The sequence below is a fragment of the Takifugu rubripes genome, chromosome 15 (genome assembly GCF_901000725.2).
Source record: "Takifugu rubripes chromosome 15, fTakRub1.2, whole genome shotgun sequence".
NCBI lineage: Eukaryota > Metazoa > Chordata > Actinopteri > Tetraodontiformes > Tetraodontidae > Takifugu > Takifugu rubripes.
The window spans coordinates 1,819,433-1,841,207 of record NC_042299.1 but is presented as its reverse complement, the minus strand read 5'-3'; positions in this window follow the sequence as shown (position 1 = coordinate 1,841,207).

Sequence of the window (21,775 nt, the reverse complement as noted above, 5' to 3'; positions counted from 1 at the left end):
TTGAAGAGGGAACTCTCATCTTTCCGCAACCATTCTTTCAAATCATTCAGTTTACTTTCCAGCTGTTCAATCTCCTGACTTAGGCGGTTTACGGAGCCCTCATGGATGTTGTAGAAATGGGTTGCATATTCTAGTTGTTCTTTGAGGTCCAGGGACTTTGCCTTGATCTCGTTCTTCTTTCTGATAAGTAGGTTGATGTCCTCTTTATGCCACTTCTCCTTGGGCCAGAAAATCCTGTAGAAGCATCGTGAAAGTTTGGACCTAGTACTGTTGATCCTAACCATCAGGATCTTCTTCCTTCCAGAAAGGCTGTCTCTGTCCTCCAGGATTTTGTCGATGATGGTCTTGAAGAAGTCGCTCGTCCATTTTGTCAAATTGAGCTGCTCCTCAAGAAAATCCACCCTGTCTTTGGCCTCACACATCTGCCTGTTCAGGAAGGTGCAGTGCTCTTTCCACTCTTCCTGCTCCAGAAGTTTAACGGTCTGTTCTCTGCGTTGCTTCCCCGTCTGCATTTTCATCTTGGGTTTGGTGTTGTTCTGCCGCATCTCGATCATCTTCACTTTCTCCTGGAGGGCTTCTTTCTGCTCTTGAAGTTCTTCTATGGTGGTGATACTAAAGCATTTGAGGTTTTCTGCCCTGTCCAGTTGTTCCTTGAGGGAATCCATCTTCTTGTAAAGGTTCTGCATCCAGATAATCTCTTCACCGTTGTCCTGCAGAACCTCTTTCTCCCTGAACTCACCCCTGTCTTTACTTTGGAAAGTCATTTCTTCCTTACCGCTCCCATATCCTCTCTCTGGCCCAGGGCTGAGGAGGTAGTTGTCTGTGTTGGACAATGGAGAGGAAAGGCTTCTCTTGGGTAGATTTTGAGAGAAGACTTCAGTGAACCTCTCCTCAAGCATTGCAGTGTCTTGAGAAATACCATTATTCAAATTCTGAAGCATGGTGTTGACGTCTAAGAGTTCATTGACCTGGAAAGGACTCTGGTCACCGTGGTCCTCCAGGATTGGTGGGTCGGAATACTTGTGGACAATATTGTTATATGAAGCCTCGAGTTCCTCAGTGTTTTTGAGTTCCATTAGTCTTGTCTGGAAATGAATCAAATGAAGTTTTGCTTCATTATATTCCTTGAGAAGCCTCGTGTTGCTCTCTTGTAGATAACATTGCATTTTCTCCATTGTGGGCACTTATATTTTTAGTCATCAAATGTTTGGCAGTAATTTAGATAGTAAATAGTTGAAGATAATATTATATTTCAAACCTTTATGTCAAAGCTAAATGACAGTTCAAAGAGTTTAGTAAAATAAATGCTGTGATTTAAAAAAAATAATAAAAAAACACACATGAAAGAGCCAGGGGCTTTGATCATGAAGCAACCTAATGTGGAGTGTCCTGCTTGTTTTATCTGGCTTTGAACTGAAATTGTCAACACTCAAATTTTATATGTGAATTTGCTGGTGTATCGCAATTTTAAATGTCAAAACCCAAAAGTGTGTGTGAGAGAGAGGGAAGCAGCATCCCAATTTAATTTTAATGATTCCACACATACAGATTTATGCACACACTTACTTAGGCTCCTTCCTCAAGCTTCCTTAACAACCACTTCTACCAGAGCAGAAGGTTCATTCCAAAGGTTCTCAATGGGCCCCCCAGCTGGGTGCAGGAGGGACACCACATGGACAAGCTGCCGGCTCACTGCAGATCAAAGCAAGAACAAAGAGTTTGATTGCTGATGGTCACGAAACACGTTTGGGACGATCACATTTGACCCAACTTGCCAGGATGCTCCGTGCCTGAGAGTGTAGATTCAGGATGACGACAGTAAAGGTGGAGGTTGCTCCCCTGCGCTAACCGAGCTCCAAGAACCATGGAATGAACATGAGCTCAGAGTAGCAGAGTGGGGTGTAAAATTCAAAGTAATTATTTTGGTCTTTAATCATTTATTGAACTTAAATTGTATGCTGGTTCAACACAACATGGACCACAGTTCCTTTGTATGATTAGACACAGCATAAAAGAATAATTAAAATCTCGCTTTAACCCTTTAATGCACAACATGGGTCTAAAGTGACCCGACTGAGTTTATATTTGCTTTATCTTTGCAATTAATTAATTTTATTACTCAGCATTCCAGATATTCCTCAATTAACTTGTTTTTAATCATAATTCATCCTTCTTGTATAATTTTATTTTTTACATTTTGAATAAAAACACTTTTTACATCACTACCCCTCTAATGCACAACATGGGTCTAAAATGGCCCGTAATAATTTCCCATGTTATTTCATGTGTTTCTAAGCTGAATGTTTATTATCTATGTATTTACTCATTTATTAATCAAACTATTCATTAACTTTTAATTGTTTTATGTAGCACAAATCCTCACATTAAGGGTTCTGTTCTTCCTTTATGAATAAGCATAGCTTTTGTCAGTCTTCATGAAGTTTTCCCACGTCCACATGGGTCAGACCCACATTTTGTAACATACAGTATTTACAGTACAGTATTTACCACTGTGGAGAAGGTTGTATTTGAAGACCTGAACCATCGAAGTCTTATTTTACAATAATTATCATATTACCTAATAATAAATTTGATGTGATAACTCTGCATAATTATTGATTATGTAATTAATTTGAATTTGAAGAATTAGTAGCTCCATTTCTTATCAGAAAGGGAAAAATTTTCAATCGGCTACCGTAGCTAGCTAGCGATCTACCGTAGCTAGCTAGCTGTTGACATTTGACGATCATGTTTGTGTGACAAATAAACACATTTCAAAGATAAAATGTATGCTTATTTGGCCTAAAGCATTGCTAACGTGATTATTTGAAGCAAATTATTGTTATAGTTAGTAGTAATTTAATTCAAAATCACACTTGGATAAATGGGTCATTTTTTACCCATGTGGTGTAGTAATCCAAAATCTATTTTAGTCCTAAAATAATAAACAGAAAATGGAAGCATTGACCTTGTACTAATCAAAAACAAGATATTAAAATTATAATTGGGACATTTAATAATAAAATGAATTGATTTTTAAAAAATACAGCAAAGAAACACTCACCCAGCCTGAAAACACATAGAAAATGAATGCGGGTCATTTTTGACCCATGTTGTGCATTAGAGGGGGTGTTCATATGTTGTGCATCAAAGGGTTAAAATGCATTCTAGAAATGCATCATTTCTATGTGCTCTTAAAAATGGGACAATTCAAATAAATATTTATTTGCCATATAATTGTATTGTTCCTTGATTTGTGTGTGTAAAAATTTAAGACCAGTTTTCTATCAGAGCTGTCTGATAAATTGGAAAGCAGAAACTACTGTCACCAAGCTGAGGATCAGAGCGTATATTCCAGGATGCTGTTCAACACAACCTCAGAATGATACGAATAATTATATAATAATAAATAGTATTGTGTTATATGATATAAATGCAGATGATTATTTGATGAGGAAGTGGGAAAAGGTGGATCCAGGATCAGTCTGACCTGGGACCAGCTTGTTTCTGTCCTGCCTGATAATCATGACAGGACTGTTTAAAATAGAATAAAGAAATGTGAACTAAAACATTTTGGGTTTTTTTGCACAACTCACAAGGGACTCTAAACTGACCGTAGGTGTGAGCAAGTCGGACTTATTGTCTCTATGTGACCCAATACTAAAAGATACTAACAGAAATATTTTATCTCGTCTATTCCCGTCAGGTCACTGTTTGATACATTTTAGGTTTTACAAGAAAGTTTGTGTTACATGTACATAGCAACATTGTTAATATACAGTAATGTCTGTGCAAAACATACTAATCCTAATGAGGACATTTAAAAAAAAACTTACATCGTAATTACTACAGAATATGGTGCACTACCAGTTACTAAATAATATTGTAAATGAACATTTTATAAATATATATATATATTTATATTGCATGGATTGCAGTCAGCTTCTTAAGCCAGTAGGCGTGGATCTTATCGAGCCCTGGTGCCGTCCAGCTCTTCATTTTGGACACTCTTGTTTGGATGTCTGCTAAGGTGATGACTACTGGGTCTTGTTCTGGGAGTTGTCTGTGCTCAGTCTGTAGGTCTTGCAGCCATTGGTGTTGTGTGTTGCCTCTTTCTCCCAGATACTCTTCCAGTATTGTTCGGTCTCAACCCTGAGGGGGTCTTATCAGGGTCTATAAGGTGTCCACCTTGAGGAATGCTGTTCAGATCTTCTCGGGTGGATGAGCAGTCTGTCCTGGCCTGGATGCCCTGTCCCAGGCATAAGGAGTTCCTGACTCTCTGATTGTGACCTGGTCCAGCTGTTCTGAGCACTGTCATCGGGTTTAAAGTCAGTCTTCTGAGCGAGCTTCTGAGGCGCTTCATCATCCAGTGTTGGAAGCCCAGGCAGTGATGAGCTTGTGGACACAAACAGGACACAACAATAAACCTGCTCCCCTCCTCTCTGACATGCTGCCGAGCAACTAGAAGAGATGTTTGGCTGGTATCACGTTTTTTCAGGAACAAACTCTTCGTCCATCATCATGATTTTCACAAATGATTTTTAAAACAACATTTCAGTCACATGGTGTCTCAGGAGGATAAACAGCCACCTTTCACCCTTTCAACAACTTGTCTTCAATGATTTTCATCTTTTTGTCCAGTTCTTCCTGCTTCTCTTGAATACTCGCGATGAAGCTGCTGTAGCAGTTTTGTGAGCCCTGCACCTCTGCCAGCTTCTTTCTGAGCCCCTTGAGCCTTAATTTGACCTCACGCTCCTGTTTTTGAAGAATAGCAACATCGTCTTCAGTTTCCTTTTTTCTTTTGAAGAGGGAACTCTCATCTTTCCGCAACCATTCTTTCAAATCATTCAGTTTACTTTCCAGCTGTTCAATCTCCTGACTTAGGCGGTTTACGGAGCCCTCATGGATGTTGTAGAAATGGGTTGCATATTCTAGTTGTTCTTTGAGGTCCAGGGACTTTGCCTTGATCTCGTTCTTCTTTCTGATAAGTAGGTTGATGTCCTCTTTATGCCACTTCTCCTTGGGCCAGAAAATCCTGTAGAAGCATCGTGAAAGTTTGGACCTAGTACTGTTGATCCTAACCATCAGGATCTTCTTCCTTCCAGAAAGGCTGTCTCTGTCCTCCAGGATTTTGTCGATGATGGTCTTGAAGAAGTCGCTCGTCCATTTTGTCAAATTGAGCTGCTCCTCAAGAAAATCTACCCTGTCTTTGGCCTCACACATCTGCCTGTTCAGGAAGGTGCAGTGCTCTTTCCACTCTTCCTGCTCCAGAAGTTTAACGGTCTGTTCTCTGCGTTGCTTCCCCGTCTGCATTTTCATCTTGGGTTTGGTGTTGTTCTGCCGCATCTCGATCATCTTCACTTTCTCCTGGAGGGCTTCTTTCTGCTCTTGAAGTTCTTCTATGGTGGTGATACTAAAGCATTTGAGGTTTTCTGCCCTGTCCAGTTGTTCCTTGAGGGAATCCATCTTCTTGTGAAGGTTCTGCATCCAGATAATCTCTTCACCGTTGTCCTGCAGAACCTCTTTCTCCCTGTACTCACCCCTGTCTTTACTTTGGAAAGTCATGTCTTCCTTACCACTCCCATATCCTCTCTCTGGCCCAGGGCTGAGGAGGTAGTTGTCTGTGTTGGACAATGGAGAGGAATGGCTTCTCTTGGGTAGATTTTGAGAGAAGACTTCAGTGAACCTCTCCTCAAGCATTGCAGTGTCTTGAGAAATACCATTATTCAAATTCTGAAGCATGGTGTTGACGTCTAAGAGTTCATTGACCTGGTAAGGACTCTGGTCACCGTGTTCCTCCAGGATTGGTGGGTCAGAATACTTGTGGACAATATTGTTATATAAAGCCTCGAGTTCCTCAGTGTTTTTGAGTTCCATTAGTCTTGTCTCAAAATGAATCAAATGAAGCTTTGCTTCATTAAATTCCTTGAGAAGCCTCGTGTTGCTCTCTTGTAGATAACATTGCATTTTCTCCATTGTTGGCACTTATATTTTTAGTCCTCAAATGTTTGGCAGTAATTTAGATAGTAAATAGTTGAAGATAATATTATATTTAAAACCTTTATGTCAAAGCTAAATCACAGTTCAAAGAGTTTAGTAAAATAAATGCTGTGATTTAAAAAAATAATTAAAAAAACACACATGAAAGAGCCAGGGGCTTTGATCATGAAGCAACCTAATGTGGAGTGTCCTGCTTGTTTTATCTGGCTTTGAACTGAAATTGTCAACACTCAAATTTTATATGTGAATTTGCTGGTGCATCGCAATTTTAAATGTCAAAACCCAAAAGTGTGTGTGAGAGAGAGGGAAGCAGCATCCCAATTTAATTTTAATCAGTCCACACATACAGATTTATGCACACACTTACTTAGGCTCCTTCCTCAAGATTCATGAACAACCACTTCTACCAGAGCAGAAGGTTCATTCCAAAGGTTCTCAATGGGCCCCCCAGCTGGGTGCAGGAGGGACACCACATGGACAAGCTGCCGACTCACTGCAGATCAAAGCAAGAACAAAGAGTTTAATTGCTGATGGTCACGAAACACGTTTGGGACGATCACATTTGACCCAACTTGCCAGGATCCTCCGTGCCTGAGAGTGTAGATTCAGGATGACGACAGTAAAGGTGGAGGTTGCTCCCCTGCGCTAACCGAGCTCCAAGAACCATGGAATGAACATGAGCTCAGAGTAGCAGAGTGGGGTGTAAAATTCAAAGTAATTATTTTGGTCTTTAATCATTTATTGAACTTAAATTGTATGCTGGTTCAACACAACATGGACCACAGTTCCTTTGTATGATTAGACACAGCATAAAAGAGTAATTACAATCTCGCTTTAAAATGCATTCTAGAAATGCATCATTTCTATGTGCTCTTAAAAATGGGACAATTCAAATAAATATTTATTTGCCATATAATTGTATTGTTCCTTGATTTGTGTGTGTAAAAATTTAAGACCAGTTTTCTATCAGAGCTGTCTGATAAATTGGAAAGCAGAAACTACTGTCACCAAGCTGAGGATCAGAGCGTATTTCCCAGGATGCTGTTCAACACAACCTCAGAATGATACGAATAATTATATAATAATAAATAGTATTGTGTTATATAATATAAATGCAGATGATTATTTGACGAGGAAGTGGGAAAAGGTGGATCCAGGATCAGTCTGACCTGGGACCAGCTTGTTTCTGTCCTGCCTGATAATCATGACAGGACTGTTTAAAATAGAATAAAGAAATGTGAACTAAAACATTTTGGGTTTTTTTGCACAACTCACAAGGGACTCTAAACTGACCGTAGGTGTGAGCAAGTCGGACTTATTGTCTCTATGTGACCCAATACTAAAAGATACTAACAGAAATATTTTATCTCGTCTATTCCCGTCAGGTCACTGTTTGATACATTTTAGGTTTTACAAGAAAGTTTGTGTTACATTTACATAGCAACATTGTTAATATACAGTAATGTCTGTGCAAAACATACTAATCCTAATGAGGACATTTAAAAAAAAACTTACATCGTAATTACTACAGAATATGGTGCACTACCAGTTACTAAATAATATTGTAAATGAACATTTTATAAATATATATATATATTTATATTGCATGGATTGCAGTCAGCTTCTTAAGCCAGTAGGCGTGGATCTTATCGAGCCCTGGTGCCGTCCAGCTCTTCATTTTGGACACTCTTGTTTGGATGTCTGCTAAGGTGATGACTACTGGGTCTTGTTCTGGGAGTTGTCTGTGCTCAGTCTGTAGGTCTTGCAGCCATTGGTGTTGTGTGTTGCCTCTTTCTCCCAGATACTCTTCCAGTATTGTTCGGTCTCAACCCTGAGGGGGTCTTATCAGGGTCTATAAGGTGTCCACCTTGAGGAATGCTGTTCAGATCTTCTCAGGTGGATGAGCAGTCTGTCCTGGCCTGGATGCCCTGTTCCAGGCATAAGGAGTTCCTCACTCTCTGATTGTGACCTGGTCCAGCTGTTCTGAGCACTGTCATCAGATTTAAAGACAGTCTTCTGAGCTTCTGAGGTGCTTCATCATCCAGAGTGTTGGAAGCCCAGGCAGTGATGAGCTTGTGGACACAAACAGGACACAACAATAAACCTGCTCCCCTCCTCTCTGACATGCTGCCGAGCAACTAGAAGAGATGTTTGGCTGGTATCACGTTTTTTCAGGAACAAACTCTTCGTCCATCATCATGATTTTCACAAATGATTTTTAAAACAACATTTCAGTCACATGGTGTCTCAGGAGGATAAACAGCCACCTTTCACCCTTTCAACAACTTGTCTTCAATGATTTTCATCTTTTTGTCCAGTTCTTCCTGCTTCTCTTGAATACTCGCGATGAAGCTGCTGTAGCAGTTTTGTGAGCCCTGCACCTCTGCCAGCTTCTTTCTGAGCCCCTTAAGTCTTAATTTGACCTCACGCTCCTGTTTTTGAAGAATAGCAACATCGTCTTCAGTTTCCTTTTTTCTTTTGAAGAGGGAACTCTCATCTTTCCGCAACCATTCTTTCAAATCATTCAGTTTACTTTTCAGCTGTTCAATCTCCTGACTAAGGCGGTTTACGGAGCCCTCATGGATGTTGTAGAAATGGGTTGCATATTCCAGTTGCTCTCTGAGGTCCAGGGACTTTGCCTTGATCTCGTTCTTCTTTCTGATAAGTAGGTTGATGTCCTCTTTATGCCACTTCTCCTTGGGCCAGAAAATCCTGTAGAAGCATCGTGAAAGTTTGGACCTAGTCCTGTTGATCCTAACCATCAGGATCTTCTTCCTTCCAGAAAGGCTGTCTCTGTCCTCCAGGATTTTGTCGATGATGGTCTTGAAGAAGTCGTTCGTCCATTTTGTCAAATTGAGCTGCTCCTCAAGAAAATCCGCCCTGTCTTTGGCCTCACACATCTGCCTGTTCAGGAAGGTGCAGTGCTCTTTCCACTCTTCCTGCTCCAGAAGTTTAACGGTCTGTTCTCTGCGTTGCTTCCCCGTCTGCATTTTCATCTTGGGTTTGGTGTTGTTCTGCCGCATCTCGATCATCTTCACTTTCTCCTGGAGGGCTTCTTTCTGCTCTTGAAGTTCTTCGATGGTGGTGATGCTAAAGCATTTGAGGTTTTCTGCCCTGTCCAGTTGTTCCTTGAGGGAATCCATCTTCTTGGGAAGGTCCTGCATCCAGATAATCTCTTCACCGTTGTCCTGCAGAACCTCTTTCTCCCTGTATTCACCCCTGTCTTTACTGTGGAAAGTCATGTCTTCCTTACCACTCCCATATCCTCTCTCTGGCCCAGGGCTGAGGAGGTAGTTGTCTGTGTTGGACAATGGAGAGGAATGGCTTCTCTTGGGTAGATTTTGAGAGAAGACTTCAGTGAACCTCTCCTCAAGCATTGCAGTGTCTTGAGAAATACCATTATTCAAATTCTGAAGCATGGTGTTGACGTCTAAGAGTTCATTGACCTGGTAAGGACTCTGGTCACCGTGTTCCTCCAGGATTGGTGGGTCAGAATACTTGTGGACAATATTGTTATATGAAGCCTCGAGTTCCTCAGTGTTTTTGAGTTCCATTAGTCTTGTCTCAAAATGAATCAAATGAAGCTTTGCTTCATTAAATTCCTTGAGAAGCCTCGTGTTGCTCTCTTGTAGATATCCTTGCATTTTCTCCATTGTTGGCACTTATATTTTTAGTCCTCAAATGTTTGGCAGTAATTTAGATAGTAAATAGTTGAAGATAATATTATATTTAAAACCTTTATGTCAAAGCTAAATCACAGTTCAAAGAGTTTAGTAAAATAAATGCTGTGATTTAAAAAAATAATTAAAAAAACACACATGAAAGAGCCAGGGGCTTTGATCATGAAGCAACCTAATGTGGAGTGTCCTGCTTGTTTTATCTGGCTTTGAACTGAAATTGTCAACACTCAAATTTTATATGTGAATTTGCTGGTGCATCGCAATTTTAAATGTCAAAACCCAAAAGTGTGTGTGAGAGAGAGGGAAGCAGCATCCCAATTTAATTTTAATCAGTCCACACATACAGATTTATGCACATACTTACTTAGGCTCCTTCCTCAAGATTCATTAACAACCACTTCTACCAGAGCAGAAGGTTCATTCCAAAGGTTCTCAATGGGCCCCCCAGCTGGGTGCAGGAGGGACACTACATGGACAAGCTGCCGACTCACTGCAGATCAAAGCAAGAACAAAGAGTTTGATTGCTGTTGGTCACGAAACACGTTTGGGACGATCACATTTGACCCAACTTGCCAGGATCCTCCGTGCCTGAGAGTGTAGATTCAGGATGACGACAGTAAAGGTGGAGGTTGCTCCCCTGCGCTAACCGAGCCAAGAACCATGGAATGAACATGAGCTCAGAGTAGCAGAGTGGCGTGTAAAATTCAAAGTAATTATTTTGGTCTTTAATCATTTATTGAACTTAAATTGTATGCTGGTTCAACACAACATGGATCACAGTTCCTTTGTATGATTAGACACAGCATGAAAGAATTATTAAAATCTAGCTTTAAAATGCATTCTAGAAATGCATCATTTCTATGTGCTCTTAAAAATGGGACAATTCAAATAAATATTTATTTTTCATATAATTGTATTGTTGATTGATTTGTGTGTGTAAAGACCAGTTTTCTATCAGAGCTGTCTGATAAATTGGAAAGCAGAAACTACTGTCACCAAGCTGAGGATCAGAGCGTATTTCCCAGGATGCTGTTCAACACAACCTCAGAATGATACGAATAATTATATAATAATAAATAGTATTGTGTTATATAATATAAATGCAGATGATTATTTGATGAGGAAGTGGGAAAAGGTGGATCCAGGATCAGTCTGACCTGGGGCCAGCTTGTTTCTGTCCTGCCTGATAATCATGACAGGACTGTTTAAAATAGAATAAAGAAATGTGAACTAAAACATTTTGGGTTTTTTTGCACAACTCACAAGGGACTCTAAACTGACCGTAGGTGTGAGCAAGTCGGACTTATTGTCTCTATGTTACCCAATACTAAAAGATACTAACAGAAATATTTTATCGCGTCTATTCCCGTCAGGTCACTGTTTGATACATTTTAGGTTTTACAAGAAAGTTTGTGTTACATTTACATAGCAACATTGTTAATAAAATGTATGTGCAAAACATACTGAACCAAATGAGGCCTTTTTAAAAAAAAAAAAAAATTACATCGTAATTACTACAGGATATGGTGCACTACCAGTTATTAAATAATATTGTAAATGAACATTTTATAAATATATATATATATTTATATTGCATGGATTGCAGTCAGCTTCTTAAGCCAGTAGGCGTGGATCTTATCAAGCCCTGGTGCCGTCCAGCTCTTCATTTTGGACACTCTTGTTTGGATGTCTGTTAAGGTGATGACTACTGGGTCTTGTTCTGGGAGTTGTCTGTACTCAGTCTGTAGGTCTTGCAGCCATTGGGCAGTAGTGTTGCCTCTTTCCCCCAGATACTCTTCCAGTATTGTGCGGTCTCAACCCTGAGGGGGTCTTATCAGGGTCTATAAGGTGTCCACCTTGAGGAATGCTGTTCAGATCTTCTCGGGTGGATGAGCAGTCTGTCCTGGCCTGGATGCCCTGTCACAGGCATAAGGAGTTCCTCACTCTCTGATTGTGACCTGGTCCAGCTGTTCTGAGCACTGTCATCAGATTTAAAGTCAGTCTTCTGAGCTTCTGAGGTGCTTCATCATCCAGAGTGTTGGAAGCCCAGGCAGTGATGTGCTTGTGGACACAAACAGGACACAACAATAAACCTGCTCCCCTCCTCTCTGACATGCTGCCGAGCAACTAGAAGAGATGTTTGGCTGGTATCACGTTTTTTCAGGAACAAACTCTTCGTCCATCATCATGATTTTCACAAATGATTTTTAAAACAACATTTCAGTCACATGGTGTCTCAGGAGGATAAACAGCCACCTTTCACCCTTTCAACAACTTGTCTTCAATGGTTTTCATCTTTCTGTCCAGTTCTTCCTGCTTCTCTTGAATACTAGCGATGAAGCTGCTGTAGCAGTTTTGTGAGCCCTGCGCCTTTGCCAGCTTCTTTCTGAGCCCCTTGAGCCTTAATTTGACCTCACGCTCCTGTTTTTGAAGAATAGCAACATCGTCTTCAGTTTCCTTTTTTCTTTTGAAGAGGGAACTCTCATCTTTCCGCAACCATTCTTTCAAATCATTCAATTTACTTTTCAGCTGTTCAATATCCTGACTTAGGCGGTTGTCACGTTCCAGTCTAGGGTATGGAATTGTGAACCATGGAAAAGTGAAGGTGGCACGAGGAATAACGCCAGAACAATAAGTGAAATATAGATTTAATGGCAAAAGTGCGGGGTAATACAAAAATAAGTGAGCACTTAAAGTATAGAGGTCTTATCAATGGTTAAAGGCACGTTGCATGGCAAACATTCCAAAAGTAGACGAAAGTGGCTTCTCCACAGAAGCAGGCGAACTGCAACCGACGGGCTGCGTGTCACAAAAACGAAGTGGGAACTGGTAGCGCTGACGTGGCGAGTCACGGAATAGAACGAAAACGGAGCAAGAAGGATTCGTTGGGTGGCACCCCAGGGTTTTTAAAAGGACGCCAATCACGAACCAACCAATCACAGACCATGGCGCAGCACCTATTGAAACAGAGAAACACAAAACACGGGGGCGGGACAAAACAGAACCAAATGCGCAAAAGTGCGCAGAGCGCACAGTAAAAGCAAACTAAACCACATAACTGGGATCGTAACACCCCCACCACCAAAAATCAACATATAATGTTGATCAACAAGTGCTCTCTAATCAGTATCTCTTAGCGTGACAAAGCATCAGCTAGAACGTTTTCTTTTCCTTTCTTATACCTTATCTCCAGGTTGAATCCCTGCAGATATAAGGACCAACGCATGAGACGCTGATTTGAATTTTTCATCCTGGATAGGAACAGCAAAGGGTTATGGTCAGTGAAAACAACGACAGGCTTAGATGTGGAACCCACATACACCTCAAAATGTTGGAGTGCAAACAGTAAAGCTAAAGCCTCCTTCTCAATTGTGCTGTAGTTAAGCTGGTGCTTCAAAAACTTCTTTGAAAAATAACAAACGGGGTGATCAGTCCCACTAGTATCTTCCTGCAGAAGGACAGCACCTGCACCAGTGCCAGTACCAGTGCTGGCATCAACCTCTAATTTGAAAGGCACATCAAAATTTGGAGACGCCAGTACGGGTGCACTACAAAGCAGCGCTTTAGCGTTCTGGAAAGCAGAGTCGCAATCAACTGACCAAACGAACGAGCAAGATTTCTTAAGCAGATTCGTTAGCGGTAGTATTACATCGGAAAAGTTGCGGCAGAAGCTACGATAATAGCCAATCATTCCTAGGAATCTACGAAGCTCTCGTCTACCAGACGGAATGGGGAAGTCCACGATAGCGGATACTTTAGCTTCCACTGGGCGCACTTGGCCTTGGCCAACCTGTTTCCCCAAATAGGTTACGGTTGCTTTGGCGAATTCACATTTAGCTAGGTTGAGGGTCAGAGACGCATCTCTCGAGCGTGAAAACCAAGTGAATGTTATCAATATGCTCAGACCAGGAGGATGAGTAAATGACCACATCATCCAAGTACGACTCGCAGTTTGGGACACCAGCGAGGACTTTATTCATAAGCCGTTGGAAGCTTGACGGGGCATTTTTAAGACCAAACGCCATAACTTTGTATTGTGCAAAGTTGTCAGGTGTAACGAAGGCAGAAATTTCGGAGGCTCTGGGCGTTAATCCCACTTGCCAATAGCCCTTGAGAAGATCTAACTTCGTAATGAAGTGGGCGGAGCCAACACGGTCGACGCAATCCTCCATACGAGGTAAGGGGAAAGAGTCGGTTTTCATTACAGGGTTTACTTTTCTGTAGTCTGTACAGAATCGAAACGTGCCATCTGGTTTGGGAACCAGGAGACACGGCGAACTCCACGCGCTAGCACTGGCCTCGGCCAGTCCATGATTGAGGAGATAGGCTACCTCCGATTGCATAATTGCTCTTTTTGTTGGATTGACACGATATGCGTGCTGTTTTATTGGTGCCTGGTCACCTACATCAATGTCGTGGCGAAGTACACTGGTCAATGACGGAACGTCGGAAAACAAACCTGGAAACTCATTAATCAAGGCACATATATCATTAGACTGTTTTCCACTTAAGTGCGACAAATTATTTCTCAGTTCACGAAGCATTTCTGAATTTGGAAGCCTAGCAGAGGAGACTGGGACATCACGCAGGCAACCTCGCGAGGCACATAGGCCTTAAGCATGTTAATGTGGCACAACCGGGTTTTTCGCTTTCGGTCAGGTGTCCTAATAACGTAGTTAGTCTCGCTCAGTTCAGACAAAACTTCGTAGGGACCCGAAAATTTTGCCTGTAACGCCGACCCCAATACTGGCAAAAGCACTAAAACTTTGTCACCAGCACTGAACGAACGTGCCTTGCAATGCCGGTCAAAGCGAGTTTTCATTTTGTCTTGAGCGGTGGCTAGGTTTACTCTAGCGATCTCACAGGCCTTATGTAAACGCTCTCGAAAAGAACTCACATAATCCAAAACATGAATATTCCTGTCGGCTATATCAGCCTCACATTGTTCACGAAGCAATCTCAATGGACCGCGTACAGTGTGTCCAAAAACTAGGTCAGCCGGGCTAAAACCTAGAGATTCTTGAACTGTCTCCCTAATAGCAAACAAAAGTAGAGGGAGGCCATCATCCCAGTCTTTCTCAGAATCGAGACAGTAAATACGAAGGAGAGACTTCAGACACTGATGCGCTCTTTCCAAAGCTCCCTGAGACTCAGGATGATAAGCACTCGACACCTCATGTTTAACCTTGAGCACTTTCAACACTTGGCGAAACAACCTTGACAAAAAATTAGACCCCTGGTCCGTTTGGACCACTTTTGGCAAGCCAAACGTGCAAAAGAAAGAAAGTAGCGCTTTTACTATAGGCTTTGCCTTAAGAGACCTCAAAGGAACTGCCTCCGGATATCGTGATGCTGCACACATTAAAGTTAACATATAACGATGTCCGGCTTTCGTTTTAGGCAGCGGGCCTACACAATCCAATATTATGCGCTCGAATGGTTCCCCAAATACTGGAATCGGTTTAAGCGGCGCTGGTGGAATCTTTTGGTTGGGCTTTCCCGCTATTTGGCACTTATGACACGACCTGCAGTATTTGACCACATCTGACTTCAAGCCAGGCCAAAAGAAATACTTTAATATCCGGTGATAGGTTTTAGTAATGCCCATGTGTCCAGCGAAGTCATGATCGTGCCCCAATGAAAGAACATGTAAGCGGTATTTAGCGGGAACAACTAATTGATTTACAGTATTCCAGCCCAAATCTGCAAAAACGGGTGGAATCCATTTCCGCTTTAATAAACCATCCTCCCAAAAATAGTCAGTCAACTTAATTTCAGTTGCCATATTTTTAGTAGCAGCAACGCGGCATTTAGCGAGAGAAGGGTCGCTTTCTTGCTCCCTTCTAATCAGCGCTTTGTCAACGGGCAGCGACAGGTCGAGGTGCGCGTTTTCAGCACCATCAAGTGTGGACAGCCACGGAGCGTCTGCTGCCTGTGACCGCGGGCTGGAGGGGGACTGGAATGGATCATCGGAAATCAAACAACTGTCGGACAAATCAATCACATCCCTAAACTTACGAGCCTGAGCTCTTGTCACAACGCACGCGGGGAACACATTTTTAAACTCAGGGTCCTCGTTAGTATTTTGTAACGGAGTAGAGATCACTTCAGGTATAGGAATCACTTTTCCGCCAGCCAAATCGTTCCCCAATAAGAATTCAACCCCTTTCACAGGAAGCTGTGCCCGAACAGCAACCTTCACAGGACCGCTCACTAAATCGGTGTCCAGGTAAATCTTGTGCAAGGGAACTTGTGTTATCCCCAACCCGATCCCTGTAAGTAAAACATCGGAGCCACAATATGTTCGATCAGAAAATGGAAGGGCAGACTCGAGAATACAGCAAATTGCGACCCCAGTGTCCCGAAGAATAGAGATGGACTTCCCATCTCCACCCTAGCAGTTAAAGAGACTTTTCCCTTCAAGATAAACGGAACATACACGGGGTCAATATCATGACTTAACTCATCAGCGCTCGCAGTCCGCACAAATCCAACACTCTTAGGCTGGCGCTTAGGAGACTGATTTTTTGTTTGCAGCACAGGACAAACAGCGATTAAATGACCCGACTCATGACAGTAAAAGCATTCTCTTTTCTCATTGGTGGGAGACGAGGGTCTGTTCGGCTTAGAATTTCGCCAGCTGCGCTTAGGACTAGAAAACTGAAATGGTGCCCGACGAGTGAAGACTGTTTTATGCGTGAGCGTGAATTCGTCAGCACAAACTGCGGCCTGTGCCAACGTGGTAACTTTCTGGTCATGAATATAAGTCGCGACCGACTCTAGCACACAATTTTTAAACTCCTCCAGCAGAACAACTTCTCGAAGTTGAGCCATTGACTGTACTCGTAAAGAAGTGAGCCACCTATCGAAGGCATTTTCTTTCTCTCTCGCAAACTCCATATAAGTCAACTTGTCATTTTTCTTAAGACCTCGAAATCTTTGTCTGTAGGCTTCTGGTACAAGTTCGTATGCGTTTAATATAGCAGTTTTAACAATACTATAGTCTGCACTCTGGTCAACAGTAAGAGCTGAATAAACAGCTTATGCCTTCCCTGTTAACACGCATTGCAATAGCAAGGTCCAAACGCCGACTGGCCATTTTAAAGTTAAAGCGACGCGTTCAAAGTGGGCGAAATACTTCTCAACCTCGCGCTCGCTAAATGGTGGAACCATGCGAATATTTCGGCTCACGTCAAAAGGTGGAGCAGGTGAATCAGATGACGGGAGGTTATGTGGTGCGTCTTGAGGCAACTTTGGTAACACAGAAGCAACGAAAGGGACACGCTGTCGTTCCTGCCACACTGTAGACAGAGGAGGAGAGCTTGGAGGACGAAATGGAGAGACATTAACGGCAGAGTATTTAGCCGAATATTCCAACTCAAGTTTTTTCAAATTAAATTCTCGCTCCTCACGCTCGCGTTGTAACTCCATCTTTTTCTGACTCTCTCTTTCTTGTTGTTCCAACTTCCTTAATTCGATTTCTTTATCCACCTCTAACTGTCGTAAACGAATCTCTTTTTTGAGTTCTTTCTCTCTAAGAGCCATAGCCTCACGGTCTGCTCTAAGTTGTGCTGTATGGAGCTGCAATTTGCGACCTTCCAAATTATACTCCTGCATTTTAAACGAAAGCTCTGCAGTTGGCGATTGGGGCAAATTTGACGGGGAGCCGACGCTTTCAGCTTTAGCAATAATATTTTTATCGATCAAGCCCTTTTCTACTTTCTCCAACAATGCTGTCTTAAGCTTTTTATCGTCACTGGTAACAGTTACAGAATAATGTTCCGCAATACTAATTAGCTGCTCTTTAGTGCAGCGTAACAAACTATCCTTCGTAGGATTCTTACAAAAATCTTCAACAGACGCCATCCTGTAACACCAAAAAAAAAAAACTTCGGTTAATGGAGAATTCAAGCAGAAATGTACAATGTAGATCAGAAAGAAGCCAAAAACCATGCAAAATGTGGTGCGTAAAAACGCGTGCGGCGTGCCAAATGCCTCCAAAATTAGCATTAACAAAATCAAACAAAATCCGAGAGACTGCACTGCAACCACCCCAAGACGCAGGGTGTCAGAGAGTCTGGTCCTGACTGCCTAACCAGGAAACTAACTCACCTATCTAACTCTTCAGGGCGTACCAATGGAAGGGGCCTTTAAACGCTTAACGTCATAAGAGAGGACTTTATCTTAAGTCCACTCTTTGACTAGCGTACCTCCCCCTGGAGTTACTCCCAAAAAGGCAAATTAAAACATACAAAAAAAAAACAAATAGTGCCCCGAAGGAAGGGTTGAAAACAACCCAGCTGGGAACACGCTGACTCACCAGACCTCTGGATTGCAGACGCACACCTACGGAAAAAATCAAAGAAATCAAAATCACAAAAGATTAAGGGCACTAAACAAAATTACAAAAAGCTATGGGATCAAATATCCCGGACGAGACCCGATTTGTCACGTTCCAGTCTAGGGTATGGAATTGTGAACCAGGGAAAAGTGAAGGTGGCACGAGGAATAACGCCAGAACAATAAGTGAAATATAGATTTAATGGCAAAAGTGCGGGGTAATACAAAAATAAGTGAGCACTTAAAGTATAGAGGTCTTATCAATGGTTAAAGGCATGTTGCATGGCAAACATTCCAAAAGTAGACGAAAGTGGCTTCTCCACAGAAGCAGGCGAACTGCAACCGACGGGCTGCGTGTCACAAAAACGAAGTGGGAACTGGTAGCGCTGACGTGGCGAGTCACGGAATAGAACGAAAACGGAGCAAGAAGGATTCGTTGGGTGGCACCCCAGGGTTTTTAAAAGGACGCCAATCACGAACCAACCAATCACAGACCATGGCGCAGCACCTATTGAAACAGAGAAACACAAAACACGGGGGCGGGACAAAACCGAACCAAATGCGCAAAAGTGCGCAGAGCGCACAGTAAAAGCAAACTAAACCACATAACTGGGATCGTAACAGCGGTTTACAGAGCCCTCATGGATGTTGTAGAAATGGGTTGCATATTCCAGTTGATCTTTGAGGTCCAGGGACTTTGCCTTGATGTCGTTCTTCTTTCTGATAAGTAGGTTGATGTCCTCTTTATGCCACTTCTCCTTGGGCCAGAAAATCCTGTAGAAGCATCGTGAAAGTGTGGACCAAGTACTGTTGATCCTAACCGTCAGGATCTTCTTCCTTCCAGAAAGGCTGTCTCTGTCCTCCAGGATTTTATCGATGATGGTCTTGAAGAAGTCGCTCGTCCATTTTGTCAAATTGAGCTGCTTCTCGAGAAAATCTGCCCTGTCATATAATTGTATTGTTCCTTGATTTGTGTGTGTAAAAATTTAAGACCAATTTTCTATCAGAGCTGTCTGATAAATTGGAAAGCAGAAACTACTGTCACCAAGCTGGGGATCAGAGCGTATTTCCCAGGATGCTGTTCAACACAACCTCAGAATGATATGAATAATTATATGATAATAAATAGTATTGTGTTATATAATATAAATGCAGATGATTATTTGATGAGGAAGTGGGAAAAGGTGGATCCAGGATCAGTCTGACCTGGGACCAGCTTGTTTCTGTCCTGCCTGATAATCATGACAGGACTGTTTAAAATAGAATAAAGAAATGTGAACTAAAACATTTTGGGGTTTTTTGCACAACTCACAAGGGACTCTAAACTGACCGTAGGTGTGAGCAAGTCGGACTTATTGTCTCCATGTTACCCAATACTATAAGATACTAACAGAAATATTTTATCGCGTCTATTCCCGTCAGGTCACTGTTTGATACATTTTAGGTTTTACAAGAAAGTTTGTGTTACATTTACATAGCAACATTGTGAATATAATGTATGTGCAAAACATACTAAACCTAATGAGGACATTCTTAAAAAATTTACATCGTAATTACTACAGGATATGGTGCACTACCAGTTATAAAATAATATTGTAAATGAACATTTTAGAAATATATAAATATATATAGCTGCCTCCTCATGGTCACCATTTGCCTGCGGGATCCCCAGGCATTTGTAACTGTCCTGCACATCTGTGATGTTCCCTTCAGGTAGGTCAACCCCATCAGTTGCGATCACCTTTCCTCTTCTAGATACCATCCGCCCACATTTATCCAGCGCGAATGACATCCCGATGTCCTTGCTGTAGATCCTAGTGAGGTGAATCAGGGAGTTGATGACACGCTTGTTCTTGGCATACAGCTTGATGTCATCCATGTAGAGGAAGTGGCTGACAGTTGTTCCACTTCGGAACTGGTACCCATAGCCACTCTTGGTGATGATCTGGCTGAGGGGCTTTAGGCCTATGCAGAACAGCAGGGGGGAACAGGGCATCTCCTTGATATATGCCACATCTGATGCTCACCCGCGCAATTGGCTTTGAGTTGGCCTCCAGATTTGTGTTCCAGAGCTTCATGGAGTTCATGATGAACTCTCTTAGTGTCCCGTTGATGTTATACAGCTTTAGGCACTCCAGTATCCATGTGTGCGGCATTGAGTCATAGACTTTCTTGTAATCAATCCAGGCACTGCACAGGTTGGTGTGCCGCGTCCTACAGTCTTGGGCAATTACCCTGTTGACCAGTAGCTGGTGCTTGGCACCTCTGCTGTTGTTCCCTATGCCTTTCTGTCCTCTGCACCTTTCACCCTTTCAACAACTTGTCTTCAATGGTTTTCATCTTTTTGTCCAGTTCTTCCTGCTTCTCTTGAATACTCGCGATGAAGCTGCTGTAGCAGTTTTGTGAGCCCTGCACCTCTGCCAGCTTCTTTCTGAGCCCCTTAAGTCTTAATTTGACCTCACGTTCCTGTTTTTGAAGAATAGCAACGTCGTCTTGAGTTTCCTTTTTTCTTTTGAAGAGGGAACTCTCATCTTTCCGCAACCATTCTTTCAAATCATTCAGTTTACTTTCCAGCTGTTCAATCTCCTGACTTAGGTGGTTTACAGAGCCCTCATGGATGTTGTAGAAATGGGTTGCATATTCCAGTTGCTCTCTGAGGTCCAGGGACTTTGCCTTGATCTCGTTCTTCTTTCTAATGAGTAAGTTGATGTCCTCTTTATGCCACTTCTCCTTGGGCCAGAAAATCCTGTAGAAGCATCGTGAAAGTTTGGACCGAGTACTGTTGATCCTAACCATCAGGATCTTCTTCCTTCCAGAAAGGCTGTCTCTGTCCTCCAGGATTTTGTCGATGATGGTCTTGAAGAAGTCGTTCGTCCATTTTGTCAAATTGAGCTGCTCCTCAAGAAAATCCACCCTGTCTTTGGCCTCACACATCTGCCTGTTCAGGAAGGTGCAGTGCTCTTTCCACTCTTCCTGCTCCAGAAGTTTAACGGTCTGTTCTCTGCGTTGCTTCCCCGTCTGCATTTTGATCTTGGGTTTGGTGTTGTTCTGCCGCATCTCGATCATCTTCACTTTCTCCTGGAGGGCTTCTTTCTGCTCTTGAAGTTCTTCGATGGTGGTGATGCTAAAGCATTTGAGGTTTTCTGCCCTGTCCAGTTGTTCCTTGAGGGAATCCATCTTCTTGGGAAGGTCCTGCATCCAGATAATCTCTTCACCGTTGTCCTGCAGAACCTCTTTCTCCCTGTATTCACCCCTGTCTTTACTGTGGAAAGTCATGTCTTCCTTACCACTCCCATATCCTCTCTCTGGCCCAGGGCTGAGGAGGTAGTTGTCTGTGTTGGACGACGGAGAGGAATGGCTTCTCTTGGGTAGATTTTGAGAGAAGACTTCAGTGAACCTCTCCTCAAGCATTGCAGTGTCTTGAGAAATACCATTATTCAAATTCTGAAGCATGGTGTTGACGTCTAAGAGTTCATTGACCTGGTAAGGACTCTGGTCACCGTGTTCCTCCAGGATTGGTGGGTCAGAATACTTGTTGACAATATTGTTATATGAAGCCTCAAGTTCCTCAGTGTTTTTGAGTTCCATTAGTCTTGTCTGAAAATGAATCAAATGAAGTTTTGCTTCATTAAATTCCTTGAGAAGCCTCGTGTTGCTCTCTTGTAGATGACATTGCATTTTCTCCATTGTTGGCACTTATATTTTTACTCATCAAATGTTTGGCAGTAATTTAGATAGTAAATAGTTGAAGATAA